This window comes from Eschrichtius robustus, chromosome 8, assembly GCF_028021215.1.
Source record: "Eschrichtius robustus isolate mEscRob2 chromosome 8, mEscRob2.pri, whole genome shotgun sequence".
NCBI lineage: Eukaryota > Metazoa > Chordata > Mammalia > Artiodactyla > Eschrichtiidae > Eschrichtius > Eschrichtius robustus.
The window spans coordinates 75467327-75491048 of record NC_090831.1 but is presented as its reverse complement, the minus strand read 5'-3'; the positions used below and the strand labels follow the sequence as shown (position 1 = coordinate 75491048).

At 36.3% G+C, this 23722-nt stretch overlaps 1 long non-coding RNA gene across 13 annotated transcripts in view; it reads right to left on the bottom strand.

Moving 5' to 3' along the window:
* The window catches only part of LOC137768014 (uncharacterized), a 695061-nt gene that overhangs the window by 664433 nt on the left and 6906 nt on the right, over nt 1-23722 (bottom strand). For all 13 annotated transcript variants that reach the window (XR_011074681.1, XR_011074676.1, XR_011074674.1 and 10 more), the window contains exon 2: nt 13669-13876. This is a non-coding gene — a long non-coding RNA (uncharacterized lncRNA). The remainder of the gene's footprint in view (nt 1-13668; nt 13877-23722) is intronic.

Genomic DNA, 23722 nt, shown 5'->3' with positions numbered 1-23722 from the left:
TCTGTATCACATAAGCTATAAAATAAAATATGTCTTTATCTGTACAAGGCAAATCAAGTCTTTCTGAATTTTCTTTAAGGCCAACTGTTTTCATATAGCTAGTATCTTACCTTCTTCTCATATCTCTATTAGTCAATCCCAAACCACATTTCCTTCTTCATAGTAATCTTTTGACAAAATCCATCTTTTTGTTCTTTTCAAAAAATAACACAGAAACTGTGACTAATTCATAAGAAAAGGACACTGAAAACCAAAATTATTTTAGGTTTTCATTACGTTTGTGCAATATCTCTAGTACAGGGGGAATGGTTTTCCACACAACTTTCTGGATGGAAAATATGAGTGGTAAAGACACCACGCTTGTGTAGTTAAACAATTTTAAGATAGAATTCTCTTTTTCCCTTGGCAACTAAATGCTTAATTTTCATCATTCAACATATAATTTTAAATTAGGGCAACCAGATTTGCAACATGAAAACTAAAATTTTATTACCCAGTTACACTTGTATACTGCACAAGTCATACCAAAAGAAAGAGAAAAATATTTTTAAAACAGTCTTGTACAATGAAGGCTCAGGAATCTTCCCCCTGAAGTGACTATAGAAAAAAAGAACATACTGTCTGTTGAGAGCTGAGCTAAATTTGTTCCATTAAGGCTGGTGAGATTTATCTCTCACTTCTAAGGGGATAAAGGAAGCAGAATGCACATTGACTTTCAGAAAATTCAGAATACTGCCAAAATTCTGCCTCCCACTTTGGCATCCTGCCTTTATCCGGAAAGATAATACCTTCTATATTATAATAGCTTATGGTAAGAAGAACTGTCAATAAGAGGAGGGAGGCTGCAGGGAGGGACAGAGGAAAAGAACAACATCAAGAAGGGAAAATTTTGAGGTCAACTGACCCATGATTTGGGTCTTGGTTTGCGTTTGTTTGCACAAACAGAATTTAAAAGTCAAATAGCCCCTTTAGCCTTGAGGGGTATTTAAAAATGGCTGACTGGGAGTTCCCTTGCTTTCATCAAATAATTGATGAGTGAAGATTGCATCAGTTTGGTCTTTCTGTTGCTCCTAGATGGCATAAGAAAACCTTAATATGTTAAGTGTCTTTCCAGTGATGAAAAACTCTGCTGTGTGGTTTTATAAATTCACTCAAATTATCAATGCTTTTGCTAATCCTTTCCCACTTGTCAAAACAAATATTTTCTAAGGAAGGCTCTATTTTTCATTAAAATATTCAACTGGATGCAAGCAAAGTAAATAATAAATCTCCAGAGTAGGCATCTACCAAATCACGCAAGCAGGAGAGATTTTTCCAGACTTGAAAGAACAAGTACTCAGTGAATCCAAGGTGAGGGTTAAAGGGAGGCTGAGAATGAGGCAAGAATCTGATGAACCTGTTTTCTTCTCATCGTCCCACTTCCTTGTTTGCTGTTCTTCACAAATCCTATTGAATATCAAGATTTGGCTTCTTATGAATAAGATGCTTAATAGAGAAGCACGTTAGCTTTTTCAAGCCCATAAATGCCTTTTAAATGTTCACAGAATTTTACAACAATCTGATGAAAAAGTATTGAAAAACATAGTTTGTATAATTGTGTCATTAAAAAATTTTTTAGCTCTTAGTAAAGGAGTTCAGTGCTGTTGAATACAAAATATCAATACTTAGGATTGCTATTTACATTTATGAGCTAAAAGGAATCTTCAGAATTGTCTAGTCTAATTTCCTCGTTCTACATTTTTGTTTTATTTTCTCCAAGCAATGTATTTTGTTTGCTTTGGGGTTATGTTAAAGAAAATGGAAAATTTTTCAGAAACAAGGAATAGATGATAACTTTTTTAGAAAGAAAAGAAAATTAAGGAAAAGGGGGATTTGAGTGTATTGAGTAACATAGGAAAGATATTTACAGGACATAAAATCATTTCTAATGGAAAGAAGACATATAGGTTTGTCAATTTGCTAGGGTATCTTTTGGTTTTCTCTGTTTTTCTGAGTATTTTCTGAGATGGCCAGTTTTATACAGCATAGAGTCAAGTGAGAGTGGAACCAAAGTAATCTGCAAAGTTGAGAGATGGCTGTGACGAGTCCCCTGATCCTGGTTTCAGTCTGTCTACTGAACTCGGTATGCTCCAACAGAGATTATAATTCACCTGATGCAACAAGTGAGAAACAAGGGGAAAAACTGTTAAGAGCTCTATGGTAGGAGAGATTATGGCTATCGCCTCCACTTATTTTTAGTATCCCTTCTTTTGAGTGTGTGTCTAACAGCTAGTAGAAATCAAATCATCTACTTGGATGTGACTTTTAGATGTTGTATTATTATAATAAGTCCAGTCTCTAACATTCTCAATAAGGAATCATACAGTGACAGAGAACTCACTATTTTGTGAGACAATCTATTTCTATAAATACCAGCCATTGTTCCTAATGCTGCTATCCAGAGTCTCAACCTGAAAATAATTTCTTTATCTCCTCCTGTCCATCTCCCACAACAACAACGAATCCCCTTTCCAGACATTGCTACATCTGTTAATGATGTAACTCTTTGTCAAACTAAAAAACTCTGTGTTCCCTTCCATCTAAAAATTGTCTTGATTTACCAAGACTTGATTCCACTTTGGAATCTATAGCTTCTGTCCCTACCCAGTTTCACTGATAACATACCATCATTTCTGCTGTATACTCATTGATCGTATAGACCAGGGGTCCCCAACCCCCGGTCCATGGCCTGTTAGGCACCAGGCTACACAGCAGGAGGTGAGTACCAGGCGAGCGAGCGAGGCTTCGTCTCCCATCGCTCGCTTTACCTCCCGGAACTCCACCTCCTGTCAGATCAGCAGCAGCATTAGATTCTCACAGGAGCATGAACCCTGCTGTGAACTGCGCATGCGAGGGATCTAGGTTGCGCACTCCTTATGAGAATCTAATGCCTGATGGTCTGAGGTGGAGCTGAGGCAGTGATGATAGCGCTGGGGAGCAGCTGCAGATACAGATTATCATTAGCAGAGAGGTTTGACTGCACAGAGACCATAATAAATCAATTGCTTGCAGACTCATATCAAAACCCTATCAGTGAGTGGCAAGTGAAAACAAGGTTACGGCTCCCACTGATTCTGCATTATGGTGAGTTGTATAATTATTTCATTATATATTACAACGTAATAATAATAGAAATGAAGTACACAATAAATGTAATGAGCTTGAATCATCCCGGAACCATCCACCCCGGTCCGTGGAAAAACTGTCTTCCGCGAAACTGGTCCCTGGCGCCAAAAAGATTGGGGACTGCTGATATAGACCAGCTCTCATACAATATGGAAGGAGATTATACAGGACGTGACTATCAGGAGCGAACACTGAGGACCATCTTGGAGGCTGGTAACCACACAATGTGACAGGAAAGATGACCATTGGCAATGTTAGGATCCTTGAAGAAGAGAAGAGGGTTATCTTTCCTGATAGGTCTAGCAAAAAAAGCTCTAGAGATAATGTTAATTGGCTCAGTTTAGAGTGTGTGCCCATTCATGAACCAATAATTATGACCAGAGGAATGGCTCCTTTAATTGAGCACATCAGGGTCATCTGCCCACCTATAGCTCTTGAGGGAGAATGGTGTCATCTCCACCTAAACCACTGAATCAGAAAAGAGGGGATGCTGAACAGAAAAATTAGATATGTCCTCTGTTCTACTTCACACTTGACCTGCTTTATTAGTCTTCTAAACCTCTTCACATTACCCTGCCTCTTTGCCTTCTTTTTCAAATGGCACATGGCTAACAAATTAATCTTCCTAAAACTCAACTTGGATTAAGCTGTTTCTTTTATCAAAATCTTCCCTAAATAGCTCCTCACTGCTTATAAGGTAAATCCTTAGTCCTTAATCCGGCATTCACACTCTTCTACAATCTGACTCCAAACTCCTTTCCTAGTCTAATCTATAATTTTTCACCTCTCTGAAAAACCAATTTACTCACTCTCCTCCTAAAATGGCTTTGACTCCATGGCCTTATTCACATTGTTCTCATTCCTTATCTCCAAGAATGTCTTTTTCTCTCTTCTTCCCTCATTCAAAGTCCACCCATTCTTCAAGTACAACTTTTGAGTTTACTTTCATACAGCTTTCTATACTCATCCCAGCCTGAAGGAACTTCCTCTCCCTTTCTCTCTGTTGATAATATTTTTGTTGTATCATTCTTTGGCAAGTATGATGTACTGCTTTATTCTATCATGAATTCATTCAATAAATAACACATTATCTACCTATAGCTACTTATTTAGATTGCAAACTTTAAGAAACAAAGATTATGGCTTAGATTTCTTTTCATCCCATGTAAGGCTTGGCTTGCAATTAATAAACACTTGTTTATTTGATTTTGATTGTACACCTCTGGGTATTTATAGATATGAATGTCTTTAACCCAGTTTAGGAATTCAACTTTCTGATCAATGTACACATTAAGGAAAAATGCTGTTTCCATTGACTCTTTAATCACTATACAATGACACTCACATATTTTTTTAATTCCTTCTGCACCCTAGGTTCAACAAATTCCACACTTGAGGAAGGGTTGTTCAGAAATTAGAAGGTACTCCAGTTCTAAGAAGATGTGTACTTTCAACCACATGTCTGCAGAAAATGAATTGTGACTTTCCAAACTGAATTGAATTACTGAAGCAATAATCTAGATGATTTTAGCCAACAGTTAAACACTACTACTCCAAGCTATCTATCTGCAATGATTAGACTCACCACAGTTTTAAAGATTTACACTTTTAAAGGAGGCTGTTTGGAGCAAAGCACTGTCAATGCAAATTGCTTCTAGGAAACTATTTATGAAGGAATTTGGCTATTTATGGCTTTGGCCAGAATTACTTGAGTTTTGGCTCACAGTCTGTATTTTGCTTTCCTGGTAGAAACGTGTACTCACAGTATTCTGCCTGCAAGGATTCCTCGCCAAAAGGGAACCCACACCACTTCATCATGATAGGACAAGAACTCTCCCAGGTAGGCTATTGGTGTGTACTATAAATGAAAAGAACCCACCCATTTTTATATCCTTACCAAGTATCTACTAAGACACTGTTCTAGGTATTATGGATAAACACTGTACTAAGTGTTATAGATATATAAAATCATCCAAAGGTTACTCTAGAAAGACCGCCAACCCAAAACAGCATGCAAGATCTACGTCGGTAGTAAGGATAATGTGTCATACATAATTAGAGAAGACAGAGTTTTGTGTGGGCTGGGAGAACTCAAGAAAGGTCTCATAAGGAAAAGGGATCTAACCAGTGGATCACTTAGTAGAGGCAGGTAATTTAGTAGAAGCTCACCAGGAAATAGGACTGAAAATGCCATATTCTAGACCAATAGGATGTGAAAAGAGAGAGCTTAGACAGGGATATGCTTGGTTAAAGAAGGTAGGTAATTTGGGAATACACTAGAGAAGAGTTTTGGTAGTCTGTGTTTTGTCCTACAGACAATGGAGAGTTTTGAAAGTTTCAGAGCACCAACAAAACAGTTTTAATATAAAATGAGAAATAAAAAATCACTAAAATAATTTTTGAAGAAAAAGAGATAGACAATTAAAAACAGAATCTTTTTAAATAGAAATCACAGATAGTTTAGAAAGGAATTAATAAAGCTTAAAGTCAACATTGTGAGTAGGAAGTATAGAATTTAAACATTACAGTGGTTAAATCATATATAACTGAAATAATTCAGCATTTTCATTCATATTTAGTACTCTTTCTTGATTATAAAACAATCCATATTCATAGGATTCCTTAGAAATTTTAACTATGTAAAAGATAACTAGAAACTTGGTAAGAAGGAAAATTATAAGTAAAAAATTTTAAACTGTTGTGATATAAAAGGGGTATCAAAAATTTTGCTCTGGGACTTCCCTGGTGGCACAGCAGTTAAGACTCTGCACTCTCAATGCAGGGGGCCCGGGTTTGATCCCTGGTCAGGGAACTAGATCCCACATGCATGCCGCAACTAAGAGGTCGCATGCCACAACTAAGGAGCCCACATGCTGCAACTAAGGAGGCTGCGAGCCACAACTAAGTTGCTGCTGCAACTAAGACCTGGCGCAACCAAATAAATAAATAAAATTAAAAAAATAATTTTGCTCTAAAATTCAAGTACTTCATTTTTGTGAGAACTTTACTTAAAGCCTATTCACAGATACTTTTGACATGGTTATCTCACGCTTTTAACTAGTTTATCAGTTTGTAGCACTTCAGTTGTAACAACTTAGAAAAGTTTTGCTGCTAGGTGCTGGCATATTAAAAGCTTCAGAAAATTAAAGCTCATGCTGAGAGTAAAGACCAAAACAAACAACCTAGTCAAAAAGTGGGCAGAAGACCTAAATAGACATTTCTCCAAAGAAGACATACAGATGGCAAAAAAAACACATGAAAACATGCTAAACAACACTAATTATTAGAGAAATGCAAATCAAAACTACAATGAGGTATCACCTCACATTGGTTAGAATGGGCATCATCAGAAAATCTACAAGCAATAAATGTTGGAGAGGGTGTGGAGAAAAGGTAACCCTCTTGTACTGTTGGTGGGAATGTAAATTGATACAGCTACTATGGAGAACAGTATGGAGGTTCCTTAAAAAACTAAAAATAGAATTACCATATGACCCATCAATCCTACTACTGGGCACATACCCTGAGAAAATAATAATTCAAAAAGATATATGCACCCCAGTGTTCATTGCAGCACTATTTACAATAGCCAGGTCATGGAAGCAACCTAAATGCCCATCGACAGACGAATGGATAAAGAAGATGTGGTCCATATATACAATGGAATATTACTCAGCCATAAAAAGGAACGAAATTGGGTCATTTGTAGAGACGTGGATGGACCTAGAGACTGTCATACAGAGTAAAGTAAGTCAGAAAGAGAAAAACAAATATCCTATATTAACGCATAATGTTATCTAGAAAATGGTGCAGATGAACTGGTTTGCAAGGCAGAAATAGCGACACAGATGTAGAGAAAAAAACGTATGGACCCCAAGAGGGGAAAGGGGGGGGTGAGATGAATTGGGAGATTGGGATTGACATTATACACTAATATGTATAAAATAGATAACTAATGAGAACCTGCTGTATAGCACAGGGGACTCCACTTCACGGTACAGTAGAAACTAACAAAACATTGTAAAACAACTATACCCCAATAAAACAATAAAATTTTTAAAAAACATAAAAAATTTACACTCACCAGTTAGAATAATCTCCTTAAGTATAGAAACAAACAGCTACTTGCATTTAAAATTATTGTAATTATTACAAAGTAATTTACATTCCTAATGACCCTGAGTCATGAACAAAACATTAAATTACACAGCATTTAATCTGTTTAAGGTCTTGAGAGATTACTATCAAAAATAATTTTCTTTACATAGAGATCAGACTTGTGGTTGCCAAGGCGGAGGGGTCGGGGGGAGAGGAATTGACTGGGAATTTGGGGTTGGTAGATGCAAACTATTACATTTAGAATAGACAAACAACAAGGTCCTACTGTATAGCACAAGGAACTACATCCAATATCCTGGAATAAACCATAATGGAAAAGAATATTAAAAAAAGAATGTACATATGTATATAACTGAGTCACTGCTGTACAGCAGACATTGGCACAACATTGAAAACTATACTTCAATTTTAAAATTCATAAAAAGAATAATTTTCTTTAAAACTTTTGGACCTAAAAGGGAAATTTTAAATTATTTAAATCCACAATTATTCAAAAGAAATGATAAACTGCGATAATAACAATAATTAGCTTGAGGGCTTCCCTGGTGGCACAATGGTTAAGAATCCTCCTGCCAACGCACAGGACACGGGTTCGAGCCCTGGCCTGGGAAGATCCCACATGCCGTGAAGCAACTAAGCCCGTGCGCCACAACTACTGAGCTTGCGCTCTAGAGCCCACGAGCCACAACTACTGAAGCCCGCGGGCCTAGAGCCCATGCTCTGCAACAAGAGAAGCCACCGCAATGAGAAGCCCACACACCGCAACGAAGAGTAGCCCCCATTCGCCGCAACTAGAGAAAGCCCGCACCCAGCAACGAAGACCCAATGCAGCCAAAAATAAATAAATAAAATAAATAAATTTGTTTAAAAAATAATAATAATAGTTAGCTTGGGAAAGCTGTCTATTATAATAACAGTTTTAAAACTAGAAAAATATGAAAAATTAAATAAGATAACAAACTAAATTAAAGTTGCAATTATATTCAAAGTCAATATAATCCTAATTATGACTTGTAAAAATATCTGGAATACAAGGACACAGGCACAGTAGTCACTATTTTAACAAGCTTTTAACACTATTTCTCAGTCAGAATGTCACCACACTTAAAAGGAGTGCTTATTATTGAATCAAAATATCTGTTGAGCAAAAAGTTAAAGCATAAGTTGGAATGTTATAGGTACAAAATAATTGAGGGATATTATAAAATAATTATACCTCTTAATAAGTTTCATTCCAGCTAGAAATCCAGGTTAGCAGAAGTCAAACAGGAAAAACAAGGATTTTAAAAGTTGAGTGCAAAATGAGAAATGCTAACTGAAGTATTTATGGCACTTGTTTTATGTTTTGTGGCTCTGGACATTTACTAATTTTCCCTGCCTAGACTCTTCCTCTTTCAGTGGTTCTTCATTCTGGTATTCAGCCTTTCCCAATGTAGTCTATGTGCTCTGAAGGAAGATGATCTCTTCCCCAGCTGTAGGTATGGACTCTGGATCAAACCATACCTGAAGCTCTCGCTTTCCATTTCAAAGCCAATGTGTTTCTAATATTGCTTTGTCATTTTGAATTGATTTGTATTACCTTATAAATATGTTTTAAATTATATCATATTTATATAAAATTTGTATGAAATATGTCTGCATAGTTAAAATCATATAAATGAAATGAACACTCATGTAGCAGACATCAGCTTAAGAACAAAATCCTAGTGTCTCAGAGGTCTCCTAAGTGCCCTTCTTTGTTATAGCTGACTCCCCACCCCCATCCTCAGAGGTAGACACCATGCTGAATTTTTGGTCTATCATTCCCCTGCTTTCCTTTATCATTTTAACTCCTATGTATACCTATATAAAACTATTTTCAAAATAATGTTAAGATGTCTTTCACTTTTTCACTTTCATTCTCTCACAAGGAATGGTGGAGTGTTCCAGAGGCTACATGAACTGTGATATTGCAACAGACTGAATACAGAAACAGATAAGACAATCTATTAAGCCAGGCATTAAAGAAATTTGTGAAAAAATATAAACAATGCCACTTTTCTCACTTTTGTTTTGGAAAATGTAGTTATTTTTCATAAAAATGTTATTTATGTTAACACGTAATTATCTATTATTGTTATATGAAGTGAAATAAGTATTTACAAATAAATGTTGACAGATATAACCCACAGAAACAAAAACCCTTGGGGGTTCTTCAAATAATTTTTAAGAGTGTAAATAGGTTCTGAGACAAAAGTATTGGAGGCATATAACAGGAATGGTATTGCTAGGCTGAATACTGTGCACATATTTTGATCATTTTTCTTTTGGATTGATGCTGCTCTTATTAATTCATACAGTTTTTATTTCTGGATACTAATCATTTGCTTACACACTGCAAATACCATTTTGCAATGCAACTAATATTTTTCAGTCCCTCCATGGTTTCTTTTGATTATGAGGAGTTTTAATATTAGTGTAAAATGGATAAATTTTTTACTCTTTTGGTTCACATTCTTATATGTGTCTTATTTAATAAATCTATCCTCATTCAAAGGTTACAAAGATATTTTCCTATGTTTTCTTCTTTAAATATATTTTCAAGTTTTCCTTTCAGAGTAAGTCTTTCATTTTTCCTAGACTTGATTTTTGTGGAGGAAAGTACAGTTTCTTTTTTTCAGAAAATGATGTTTTGTAAATTAACGTAAACAACAGCCCACTGACATACAAGCGCTGGTACAAATCAAATTTTTCCTCTATGGCTGGGTCAGTTTCAGTGTTCTCTATTCCATTCCCTTGGTCTGTTTGTCTAACCCTGTGTTAAACAATTTTCACAGCTTTATGTTAGCCTTGATATCTGAAAGAGCAAATCATCTTATATTGTTCTTCTTCTCTGGGAATTTCATGACTATTCTTGACCTCTTGCTCTTCCATGATAATTTAGAATTAATGTGTCTAGTTCCATGAAAAATCCTGATGGGACAACCATTAGAATCACATTGAAAAAATAGATATATTGGGGGAGAATTGCAATTTTAATATACTGAGTTCTTCTAGCCAAGATTATGGAAGATCTTTATGTTCATTTGGATATTCTTTAAATCCTTTTCCAATGCAGTTAATGCTTTTCTCCATAAGGAGCTTGCTTACCTTTCATTAACTCTATTAGTAGGTACTTGGTGCCTGGGGTTACTATAAGAAATGGTATCTTTCCTAATTGCATTATTTAACTATTCATTGCTGCTGCCTAGAAATACAATTGACTTTTGTATGTTGATGTTTTTATCTAGCAATCTTGCTAAACTCTGATTAAATCTTATACTTTATCTGTGGACTCTCGGGTTTTCTATGTAAAATTACAGTTGATCTTTGAACAACAGGGATTTGAAGTGTGCAGGTCCACTCACACATGGATTTTTTTTTTCAATAAATACATACTATAATACGGCATGATCCACAGTTGGTTTAACCTACAGATGAGGAACTATGGATACAGAGAGCTTACGTCCCACTGCCTCCACATTTAACCCCCTTAACCACCCCCTGTTGCTCAAGAGTCAACTGTATTTCATCCATGAATAATGACAATTTTGTTTCCTCCTTTTTAATCATTATACTTTTTATTTCTTCTTCTTTCCTTGCTACACAAGCTAGGACTACAGGTACAATGTTGAACAGTGATGGTGATAGAGGACATCTTTGCCCTGTTCATTATTTAAGGACATGCTTTCAACACTACATTAGGCAGTGCTGTATGGTTTTGGGGCAAGCCCAATGGTAGCTTAAAAACGTTTCCTTTTAACCCTTCTACACTGTTGGTGGGAATGTAAATTGGTGCAACCACTATGGAAAATAGTATGGAGGTTCCTTAAAAAACTAAAAATAGAGCTACCATACGATCCAGCAATCCCATTCCTGAGTAAATATCCAGAAGAGATGAAAATGATAATTTGAAAGGATACATCACCCCAATGTTTACAGCAGCACTATTTACAGCACACTATTTGAAGTGTCCATTAACAGATTAATGGATAAACAAGATGTGATATATATATATTTTCCATAGCATATATATATAATATATACATATAATATTGCATAAAAAAGAATAAAATATTGCCAGTTGCAGAAACATGGATGGACCTACAGAATATCACACTAAGTGAAGTCAGACAGAGAAAGACAAATATTATATGATCTCACTTATCTGTGTAATCTAAAAAATAATACAGGGACTTCCCTGGTGGTCCAGTGGCTAAGACTCTGCACTCCCAATGCAGAGGGCCCAGGTTTGATCCCTGCTCAGGGAAGTAGATCCCACATGCTGCAACTAAGAGTTCTCATGCCGCAACTAAAGATCCCGCATGTAGCGACGAAGATCCTGCGTGCCGCAACTAAGACCCAGTGCAGCCAAATAAATACAAAAGTATTAAAAATAAAAAAGCAATGGAGTTAAAATTTATAAAAAATAAAAAAATAAAAATAAATAATACAAATGAATCTATTTACAAAACAGAAACAGATTCACAGACATAGAAAAGAAACTTATGGTTACCAAAGGGGAAAGGGAGGGGGGGATAAATTAGGAGTATGAAATTAATAGGTATACACTGCTATGTACAAAATACATGAGCAACAAGGATTTACTGTATCAAGGAACAATATTCAATATCTTATAACAACCTATAATGGAAAATAATCTGAAAAAAATTATATATATAACTGAATCACTTTGCTGTACACCTGAAACTAACACAATATTGTAAATCAACTATACTTCAGTTTTAAAAGTTCCCTTTTATTCCGTTTGCTAAATTTTTTTTATGAATACAGAGTTATGCAGAATGCTTTTCTGCATCTATTGAGATGATCATATGATTTTCTTCTTTGAACTGTTAGTATAGTGAATTACATTACAGTAATATATTTTCTAATGTTAAATCATCTAACATCCTTGTAATAAACTTAATCATAATGTATTATCTTTTTTAAAAATTTGCTATCAAGCAAATCAGTTTGTTCATTTAAAAAATTTTTTTACATTGAATTAAAAAATAAAATTGTACTGTTTTTTTACTAACTTTGGTTTCAAGGTTGTGCTAACCTCATAAAACAAGTTGGGGAACATTCTTTCTCATCTGTTTTCTGGAAAAGTTTGTGTTATATTGGATTGGTCTGTTCTTTGAATGTTTGGATAACTGACCAGGAAAGCCTCCTGTGCCTGATTTTATTTGTTTGTTGTTTATGTTTTACTTTATAAAAAGATTTTAATTAAATTTCAATTGCTCAAAAATTGTGCTAAAATCTCTTACTGTGGTGGTAAATTTTTTAAAAATCTCTTTGTGGTTCTGTCATATTATGTTTTGAGGCTACATTATTAGAGACACAAAATTTAGAATTACTTTATCTTCTTGGTGAACTGAATATTTTATCATTATGTAATAACTCTCTTTAAAGTCATTTTATCTGGTAATATAGTTAGATCATGTTTCTTTTACTTGATATTTCACAGGTACCCCTTTTGAATCCTTAATTTTTAGTTTTTCTGTGTTCTTGCAATTTACATCTGACTTATGTAAATAGCATAAGTGTTTGTTTCAATCCAGTCTGAAAATTTTGCCTTTTGATTGGAAAGTTTATTCCATTCATAGTTGTGGTGATTACTGATACATTTAGACCTATTTCTACCTTCTTATTATGTGCTATCTGTCCCATTTTTCATGCCTTTCCCTCCTTTCCCAAAGTTTCATTTTCCCTCATCCTCACCCTCAGCAGACAGTTGCTTCCTACAGCACTGAGAAAAAAGAAGCAGTCAGAGGAGAACTTCCCCAAGCTCATCCACAACATCTAGCCACTTCACTGCATCTGGACTCATCTATAGCGCATTTTCTTCTGTTGAGGATAAACTGTTCATCCTCCTAGCAAAGGCCAAGCCCACCGTTCGTGCACTAAATCCATCCCCTCTTGCCTTCTCAATGACCTGGCTCCAGCAACTCTCCACTCTCTATTCTGCATCATCCGTCTTCTACTCTCTATGGGATCGTCCCCATAAGCCTATGCATACAATTTTTTTCCATCATAAAATGTTCCTGGTTCTGGACCCTGTTTTCTCCTCCAGTCACCACTCCAATTCTCTTCTTTATTTTACAGCAAAAGTCCTAAGAAGAGTTGTCTATACTTGGATTGGTCCGTTCTTTGACTTGTCTCCAGTTTCTGTTCTCCCCTTCTCTGAACCAACTCCCATGAGGTAAGTTATCAGTGACCTTCACATTTTAAATCTTGTTCTCATTTCTCATCCTACTTGATCACACAAAAGCATTTGACACAGCTGATTACACCCCTTTCCTTGAAATATTCTTTTCACTTGGCTTCCAGGGCACTCAATGGTCCCACTTTTTCTCTTACCTCATTAGTGGCTTCTTAATTTCCTTTGTCCTTTACTCCTCATCTCTCTCACCACCACACGTTGGAATGTTCCAAAGCTCAATCCTTGGAATTCTCTTCTTTTCTAACTACTCATACTCCATTGGTGAATTCGTGGTTTAAATATTTGAGATGCCAATGCATGCTTCACGAAGGGGGGGATCTGCTTTGCCTGTTGTGTCCCCAGCCCCTTAGAGAGACACAAAAAGAACATTCAATAAATATTTGTTGAATAAATCAATAGTTTGAAAAAAATAAAAGTTATTAGTTACTGTTTAAAAATAAACATGAACCCTCTTAATGACATACTTCGGGAAAAGATGACCCAAAACATATAGATGCTCATAAAATGGGTAAATTTACTGGAGTAGAATAATCTAGGAAACAATAGGCCCAGTATATAAATATATTGAATATTGGAAGTCTGGTAACTCCTTTATTAAATAATTGCATAATAAAAATAAGAGAAATGTATTCTTTGGCATTTTTAAGTCAATGCCTACCTCTTAATTTTTGCCTTAACAAAGTGTATTGCAAACTTTAAAAAGGTCCTTTAAATGGTGAAACCTTTGGTGACTTGCTTAGAGAGGTGAATACTTAATTGCTCAAAATTAATAAACAGGAAAAGAATAAAGAGATTATAGAAAGCCCATAGATAGTATCTTTCCCAGTGTCTCTGTTTATTAAACAATTTTATTTCTTCTTTATTAAAGTGTTCATTCAATTCTTTTCTCCATTTATCAGAGCCTAAACTTTTGCTTCTATTCTGAATTTGTATGAGCTATTTTAAATATTTGACATCAATCTTTTAAATTTACAGCAAACATTTCCCCTCAACTTACGTTTTTTCAAAAATAAAATTTTAACACTTTGACCTAAATAGAATTTATTTTGAGGTACTGTATGAAATTAAGTATTATAAAACACTTTGTTATTTATAAGCACTTTGTCAGTTCTTAAAACATTTGTATAAAAATAAATGGCAATCTCTTTTTCAGAGACAGTTGGATTTAGAGTTATAAAATTCCAACATTTTAAATGACATTTCAATTTTACTTAAATGTGTTTTAAAATAAATGACCTAGGTTAAATACAATGTCAAAAATAAAGAAAACAGATTAAAATAGACTCCTGTTTAATATCTCTCCCACTCCTAATCTTCTCTGATCCTTTTACAGTCATAAGGGTCAAACATTTATGTTTATAGAAACAGCAGTTGGGTTTTGTTTCTTAAAGCAAGTTTCTCTCATGGGTATTAACAACAGCATTCGTAATGTTGATGATGACTCAATTATTCCTGGAAAATGCATCTTAAACCAGGCATCAGAAAGATGATGAAATGACATGAAACCGTGAAATAAAGTCTTTGTGATTTTTTTTTTTAATAATGAAACAAAGAAGGAAATTGTCACGGAGCAACTAAGCCCGTGCGCCACAACTACTGAGCCTGGGCCCTAGAGCCCACAGGCCACAACTACTGAGCCTGTGTGCCACAACTACTGAAGCCTGCGCACTGCAACTACTGAAGCCTGAACGCCTAGAGCCCGTGCTCCGCAACAAGAGAAGCCACTGCAGTGAGAAGACCACACAGCAACGAAGAGTAGCCCCCACTCGCTGCAACTAGAGAAAACCCTGCACAGCAGCGAAGACCCAACACAGCCAAAAATAAATAAAAATTTTAAAAAATGAAACAAAGAAGGAAATTGTCTACTGAAAAAAAAGGTATGACTGTACTTTATTTAAAAGAGTTCAGGGCTTCCCTGGTAGCACAGTGGTTAAGAATCTGCCTGCCAATGCAGAGGACACGGGTTTGAGCCCTGGTCTGGGAAGATCCCACATGCCGCGAAGCAACTGGGCCCATGAGCCACAACTGCTGAGCCTGCGCGTGTAGAGCCCGTGCTCCACAACAAGAGAAGCCACGACAATGAGAAGCCCGTGCACCGCGATGAAGAGTAGCCCCCACTCGCCGCAACTAGAGAAAGCCTGAGCACAGAAACGAAGACCCAACACAGCCAAAAAATAAATAAATGAATTTAAAAGAGTTCATATGAGAGGGATATAAAGTAGATTTTTTTTTTTTTTTTTAGGCCAAGCTGTGCTGCATGTGGGATCTTAGGTCCCCAACCAGGGATCGAATCCATGCCCCCTGCATTGGGAGCGCAAAGTCTTAACCACTGGACTGCCAGGGAAGTCCCTAAAGTAGATATTCTTGATCAAAAGAGAAAATGAGCATTTTTTGGTCCTTAAACAAGCTTATCTATATAAGCATAACAAATTTCTGCCAAATCGACAGCTTAAAACAACTTATTATCTGTCACAGTTTTGGAAATTGACTGACTTCAGCTTGGTGATTCTCATTTTGGAGACTTTCATGCTTTTGCTCAGGTAATTGATGGGGCTGAAGTCATCTGAAGGCTTGCCTTGGACATCCAAGATGCCTTCTTCACTCACATGATTTACACTTTAACTGGGTAGGCTGGTCAGGCATCTGTCCCTTCCCATGGCCTCTCTATGAGCCTGGGTTGAGTTTTCTCACAGCATGGTGGTCTAAGGTAAATTTTAAGTGGCTACTTGTTTCCCCTATAACAAGAGGTGTAAGAGACCGAGGCAGAAGCTACAAGGCTTTTTTGTGATCCAGCCTTAGATATTACAAATCATCACCACTACTGCACTCTATTTGTTAAATGGTGCCAGCCCAGATTCACTGTGGGGGAATCTTGAACAAGAGTATGAATACTAGAAGGTATAATTCAAGGGAGACCATCTTTGGAGACCAGCTACCACAAGTGCTTTCTACAACATTTGACATAGAGCTGGTAAAGGTGCCCAAAAGAGCATCAAAAGAATATGATGGGTTAAAAAAAGTGGAAAAAAATCAGGAATGATTCTTTAATCCTACGCAGCCAAGTGTGAATTTTCCAGTTAATTTTACGATCTTTAAGTAATCGCTGTAACTTGTCCTTCTGACTATATTCTCTTCTGCTACTTTGGGGAATTTAACTGTGTATTCAAACTGATACCAGGCAATGAGAAAGGGACAGAACAAACACCTAGAAACTCCCAACTGAATGATACCACATGAAAGTCTGGCCCCTTGAAAGGTACATTTCTTTTTTAAGTACTAGGTGTACATAACAACTTATAATATAATAGTAGGTATGCTGAAAATGTTATAAAATTTTAGACCTTGAAGGGACTTGAAAGCCAATCTTTTTTTTTGGCCACACCATGTGGATTGCAGGACCATAGTTCCCTGACCAGGGATTGAACCCAGGCCATGGCAGTGAAAGCCCCAAGTCCTAACCACTGGACCACCGGGGAATTCCTGAAAGCCAATCTTTATTTCAAAGACACTCTAACTAAGGCCAAGAGTGGTTAAGCAGCTTGCTAAAGGTTTACATAAGTCACTGAAGACATTCTAACTCCTAGTCCACAAATTTGCACACAACATGCTGCCTTCTTCACTTACCCAGTAGTATTTGAACTAAAACCTTACTAACAAGACAACTGGACTTGAGTATGGTTGATCCTTATTAATTTTTAAGACTGCAAAGTGATACCTGTGATGTATTAGAGAGTACAAAGTGGTGTACAGAGAGAGAAAAAAAGCCCAAGTTTATTCTAGACCAGCGATTCTCAAATTTGAGTAAAGTATGAACTCCTTTTAAAGAAAAAAGAAGGGGGAAAAACTCTCAATGGAAACATTGTTGACTTAAATTTCTCTTTTAAAAATTACATGATTACGTTCAAATATAAAACTTTGTGTAAATTTCTTATGATTAGAACATGTATGTAACTATGAAACCAAAACAAATGTGCACGTTTGTTAAATAATATCTAACATATATACTAGTTAATGGGAAGTAGGCACTTTACATATAGCAACTCATTTAAAACTCACAACAACTCTATTAGGTGGGCACTATTATACTCATTTAGTGATGGGGAAATTAAGACACAACTGCTCAGTGGGGACCTGGGTTTCACAAAAAGTTCACAGACAATTGAGTATGAAGAATGATATTGTTGGACAGAAATTAAATTGCTGCTTGTAATGTGAGTGTGGTACTGACTGTAACTTTGTAGATCTTCTGGTTTAACATACTTAAAATGAGCTCTCAAAAAGATACATGCACCCCAATGTTCATAGCAGCATTATTTACAATTGCCAAGATATGGAAGTAACCTAAGTGTCCATCAACAGATGAATGGATAAAGAAGAAGTGGTATACACACACACACACACACACACACACAAAATGGAAACTACTCAGCTATAAAAAAGAATGAAGTTTTGCCATTCACAACAACATGGATGGACTTGGAGGGCATTATGCTAAGTGAAATAAGCCAGAGAAAGACAAATACTGTATGATATCACCTATATGTGGAATCTAAAAAATACAACAAACTGGTGAATGGAACAAAAAAGAAGCAGACTCACAGATACAGAGAGCAAACTAGTGGTTACCAGTGAGGAGAAGGAAGGAAAGAGGGTCAATATAGGGGTAGGGGATTAAGAGGTACAAAATATTAGGTATAAAATAAGCTACAAGAATATACTGTACAACACAGGGAATATAGCTGATATTTTATAATAATCACAAATGGAGTATAACCTTTAAAAATAGTGAACCACTATATTGTATACCTGTAATTTATGTAATAAAAAATGTTTTAATTAAAATGAGCTGAATAGTGACTAATTTCTCCCATCCCTTTTTTCTCTTCTGTCAACTGCTAAATATACCTTGGAAGAGCACAAATTAATGTTATTTGGTCTTCACTAGAAGCAAATGTCTTGTTAGAAACTAAGTCTACATTTCCTCACTCATTAAATTTTTTTTAGACAATTCCTGATACTATTTTTTATTATTGAAATATAATTCACATACTATAAAGTTCACTCTTTTAAAGTGTACAATTCAGTAGTTTTTAGTGTAATCACAAAGTTGTGCAACCATCACCATTATCTAATTCCAGGATATTTTCATCATATCAAAAAGAAATACCCTACCCATTAAGGAGTCATCCCCCATTCCCTTTTCCATCAGCCAGTAAATTAACAACTACTAATTTATTTTCTGTCTGTATGGATTTGCCTATTCTGGACATTTTATATAATGGAATCATAAAATATATGGGCTTTTGTGTCTGGCAGCTTTCACTTGAACTAAGTTTTCAAGATTCATCTATGTTGTAGTCTGTATCAGTACTTCACTTATTTTTATAATAATATCTGAATAATATCCTATTATATGAATATACTACATTTCATTTGTACATTCATCAATTGATAGACGTTTAGGTTGTTTCCATTTTGGAGCTATTATAAATAATACTGCAGTGAACATTTGAGTGCAAGATTTCCTAAGGACATGTTTTCAATTCTCTTGGGCATATAACTAGGAGTAGAATTGGTAAACTATTTCAAAATAGGTGCACCATTTTACATTCCCATCAGCAATGTATGAGGATTCTAATTTCTCTACTTTCTCATCAACTCTTAATATTATAATACTGACTTTGATTATAGCCATACTAGTGGGTGTGAAGTGGTACCTCATGTGATTTTGATTTGCATTTCTCTAAGAATTAATGATGTTGAGCATATTTCCATGTTCTTGTTGGTCATTTGCATATCTTCTTTGGAGAAATATGTATTCAAATCATGTGCCCATTTTATAATTGGGTTATTTGTCTTTTTATTGTTCAGCTGTAAGTTCTCTCATTAGGCTTTGACAGGGTGATACTGCTAGGCACCAATGCAATAATAAATGCAAAAAACATGGGTTCTGAAATTGCATACTTGTACTCAGTTATAAAGTGGTCATCTATGAGATCCAGAATCAAATCTGCTTTTACTGAAATTTTGAAGCTTATCATTAAAAAATATACGTTTTAAATGTTTAATAAAATACTGATATCAGAAATATTCCCTCCACTTAATATCACAGAGAGTAAATTTTTCAAAGAAGTTAAGGCAGTGTTAGTTACAATAGCAAAAGAATCAGAAAATGTATTATCCTAAAGCTGAGGGTTAAGAAAACAATTCTATACCAATATTACGGACTACATAGCAACTAATAATTATAAGCATCTGGACTATGTTGATATATGGAAATTCATTCATGAAACAATGTTAGCTACGAAATATCTGTCTTATACAGATATACATTCATATACTCTAATAGATTTATAAATGTGTCTACATCATTTTGTCTTCAGACAAAATCTATAAAATATATTCTTATAAATCTATTAAAATTTATTAATATATGTCTAAATGCTTGTATATAATTTTATCTTCAATCTATTTCAAACAGATTATATACATATAAATTTATTAAAATCTGTGAATGTGCTTTGGCAAAAAATGTAAGGTAATGTTAACAGAATTTTATGTTTATTGGATTGTTTGGTTTCAAAAAGCAGTGTTCCACAAAAATGGTTCTATTCTATTAATAGCATTGCTCACAAAGATTCAGTGCTCAAAAAAAATTTGGGAATTTGTTGGGAAGATGTTAAGTAAATGTTTTTAGGTAGAAGTTCTCAGAGCCTTTAATCCACTAATATGCATTGTGAATCTCTAAAAGAAAGAGGTTCTTCATATTATTTACCTCAAAAAGTCTGTTATTTTCATCATGATTTACATTTATATTGTGTAAACAAATTTGTGTAAATCTCATTTGCACTTGTTTACTAATTTATCTTCTCCACCAAACTACAAATTCTAACAGGACCGGTAAGTATATCTCTCTTCTTCACCGTTGTTCCTAGTGCCTCAGCCAGGGCATACAGCAGGGGCTCAATAAATACTTTTGTAGTGAATGTATTACTTGGAGGAGCACCTTGAGGGACAAGGGCTTGAAGTTACACACTTTGGAAACTACGACTCTAAAGTTATTCAATTGTATAATAACTTCAAAGAAAAATTTGTGCTAAAACCTCTAGGCCAGAGGCAGAGTCAAGATGGCGGTGTGGGACGACACGGAGTTAGCGTCTCCCCACAATTAGGGTGCCTGCCGGCCACTGGTGGGAGACTCTAACGCCCAAGGAGATGGGAGGGACGTCCAAGTGAACCGGTAGGATGTGGGGGGACTGAGGGGTGAGGAGAAGCATAGGTCAGACAGGATCGGCACCCCTGAGGCAGGGGAGATCAAGAGATGCAGGCAGGAGGCACTCTGCAGGAAGAGCTGGAGAGGAGCGGAGGGTGATCGCCTGGCCCACTCGGGCCGGGGAGACTGCTGAGCTCCCAGGCCGGTCCCCTGCCCTCCAAAGCCCCCTCCAGGCCGCATGGGTCCTGGGGGCATAGGAGGGAGGCCAGGGAGATCAGGAGAGGCAGGAGGGAGGAGCCATCTGGGAGGAGTGGGAGAGGAGCGGAAGGTGTTTGCTCTGCCCACTTGGGCCTGAGGAGCCTGCTGGGCTCCCAGGTGAGGTCCCCGCCCTCTGGGACCAGGGGTGGGGGGCACGCCTGGGGCCCCTTCTGTTCCTTGAGCCTAAGCCCCACCCCCCACAGCCCACAGGGCTGGAAAAGTCCTAAGCATAGGCCCCGCCTACCACCCAAACTTCACCCTTGCTTAGGCCCCGCCCTCCACAGCCAAGGCCATCCCCCTCTTTTTTTTTCTTCTTTCTTTCTTTTTCTTTTTTCTTTTCCCTCCTCCTCTTTTTTACTATTGTGATACTGATGTACCTTCTGGTTGTTGATTCATCTATATTTTTATTTTTATATTCTTTCTAACATATCTGTTAGTTTCCTAGTCTAATTTTATTTTTTACTTTGTTATTGTTCTTTTTTTTTTTCTTTTGGCTGCCCCACATGGCTTGCGGGATCTTGGTTCATCATCTGGGGGTCTGGCTGAAGCTCCTGTGGTGGGAGCTCCAAGTCTGAACACTGGACTAACAGAGAACCTCAGACCCCAGGGAATATTCATCGGAGTGAGGTCTCATGGAGTTCCTCATCTGAGCACCAAGACCCAGCTCTACCCAACAGCCTACAAACTCCAGTGTTGGAAGCCTCAGGCCAAACAACCAGTAAGAGAGGAACACAATCTCACTCATTAAAAAAAAAAAAAAAAAAAGAGAGATGGCAAAAAAATATGTCACAGATGAAGGAGCAAGGTAAAAACCTACAAAATCAAATAAATGAAGAGGAAATAGGCAATCAACCTGAAAAAGAATTCAGAGTAATGACAGTAATGATTCAGAATCTCGGAAATAGAATGGAGGCACAGATTGAGAAAAGACAAGAAATGTTTAACAAAGATCTAGAAGAACTAAAGAACAAACAAACAGAGATGAACAACACAATAATGGAAATGAAAAATACACTAGAAGAAATCAATAACAAAATAACTGAGGCAGAAGAATGAATAAGTGAGCTGGAAGACAAAATGGTGGAAATAACTGCCGAGGAGCAAAATAAAGAAAAAAAGAATGAAAAGAATTGAAGACAATCTCAGAGACCTCTGGGACAACAATAAATGCACCAACATTCAAATTATAGGGGTTCTAGAAGAAGAAGAGAAAAAGAAAGGGACTGAGAAAGTATTTGAAGAGATTATAGTCAAAAACTTCCCTAACATGGGAAAGGAAATAGTCACCCAAGTCCAGGAAGCACAGAGTCCCATACAGGATAAACCCTAGGAAAAACACACCAAGACACATGTTAATCAAACTAACAAAAATTAAATTGAAAGAAAAAATATTAAAAGCAGCAAGGGAACAAAAAATAACATACAAAGGAATCTCCATAAGGTTATCAGCTGATTTTTCAGCAGAAACTCTGCAGGCCAGAAGGGAGTGGCAGGATATACTTAAAGTGATGAAAGGGAAAAACCTACAACCAAGATTACTCTACCCAGCAAGGATCTCATTCAGATTCAATGGAGAAGTCAAAAGCTTTTCAGACTAGCAAAAGCTAAGAGAATTCAGCACCACCAAACCAGTGTTACAACAAATGCTAAAGAAATTGTCTAAGCGGGAAACACAAGAGAAGAAAAAGACCTTCAAAAACAAACCCAAAACAATTAAGAAAATGGTAATAGGAACATACGTATCAATAATAACCTTGAATGTAAATGGATTAAATGCCCCAACCAAAAGACACAGACTGGCTGAATGGATACATATACCTTGAGAAAACCATAATTCAAAAAGAGACATGTACCACAATGTTCATTGCAGCACTATTTACAATAGGCAGGACATGGAAGCAACCTAAGTGTCCATCAACAGATGAATGGACAAGGAAGATGTGGCACACATATACAATGGAATATTACTCACCCATAAAAAGAAATGAAATTGAGTTATTTGTAGTGAGGTGAATGGACCTAGAGTCTGTCATACAGAGTGAAGTAAGTCAGAAAGAGAAAAACAAATACCACATGCTAACACATATATATGGAATCTTAAAAAAAAAAAAAAAAAAAGGTACTGATGAACATAGTTGCAGGGCAGGAATAAAGAGGTAGACATAGAGAATGGACTTGAGGACATGGGGTGGGAGTGGCGAGCTGGGGCAAAGTGAGAGTAGCATCGACATATATACACTACGGAATGTCAAATATTTGGCTGGTGGGAAGCAGCAGCATAGCACAAGGAGATAGGTAGGTGATTTGCGATGACCTAGAGGGGTGGGATAGGGAGGATGAGAGGGAGGCTGAAGAGGGAGCGGATATGGGGACATGTGTATGCATATAGCTGATTCGCTTTGTTGTGCAACAGAAACTAACACAGTATTGTGAAGCAGTTATACTCCAATAAAGATCTATTAAAAAAAATAAAACCTCTAGGCCACTAGAGATCCACTTAATAAATTATTGCTGCACTTCAGTGGAATCCATTACTACTTCAGGGAACTAAAGAGATTTCTCAGAGAGCACGTCATGACCTGGAAAAATCTTGCAAAATCATTTTTATACTCTGCAACTCCAACTGAAAACTGTAGTAAAAATGACAGTAACCATGGAAGAAGTTGAAAGGAATCATGCTTTGCATGAATACCAACAATTTTGTGGAACACATTTGGTGA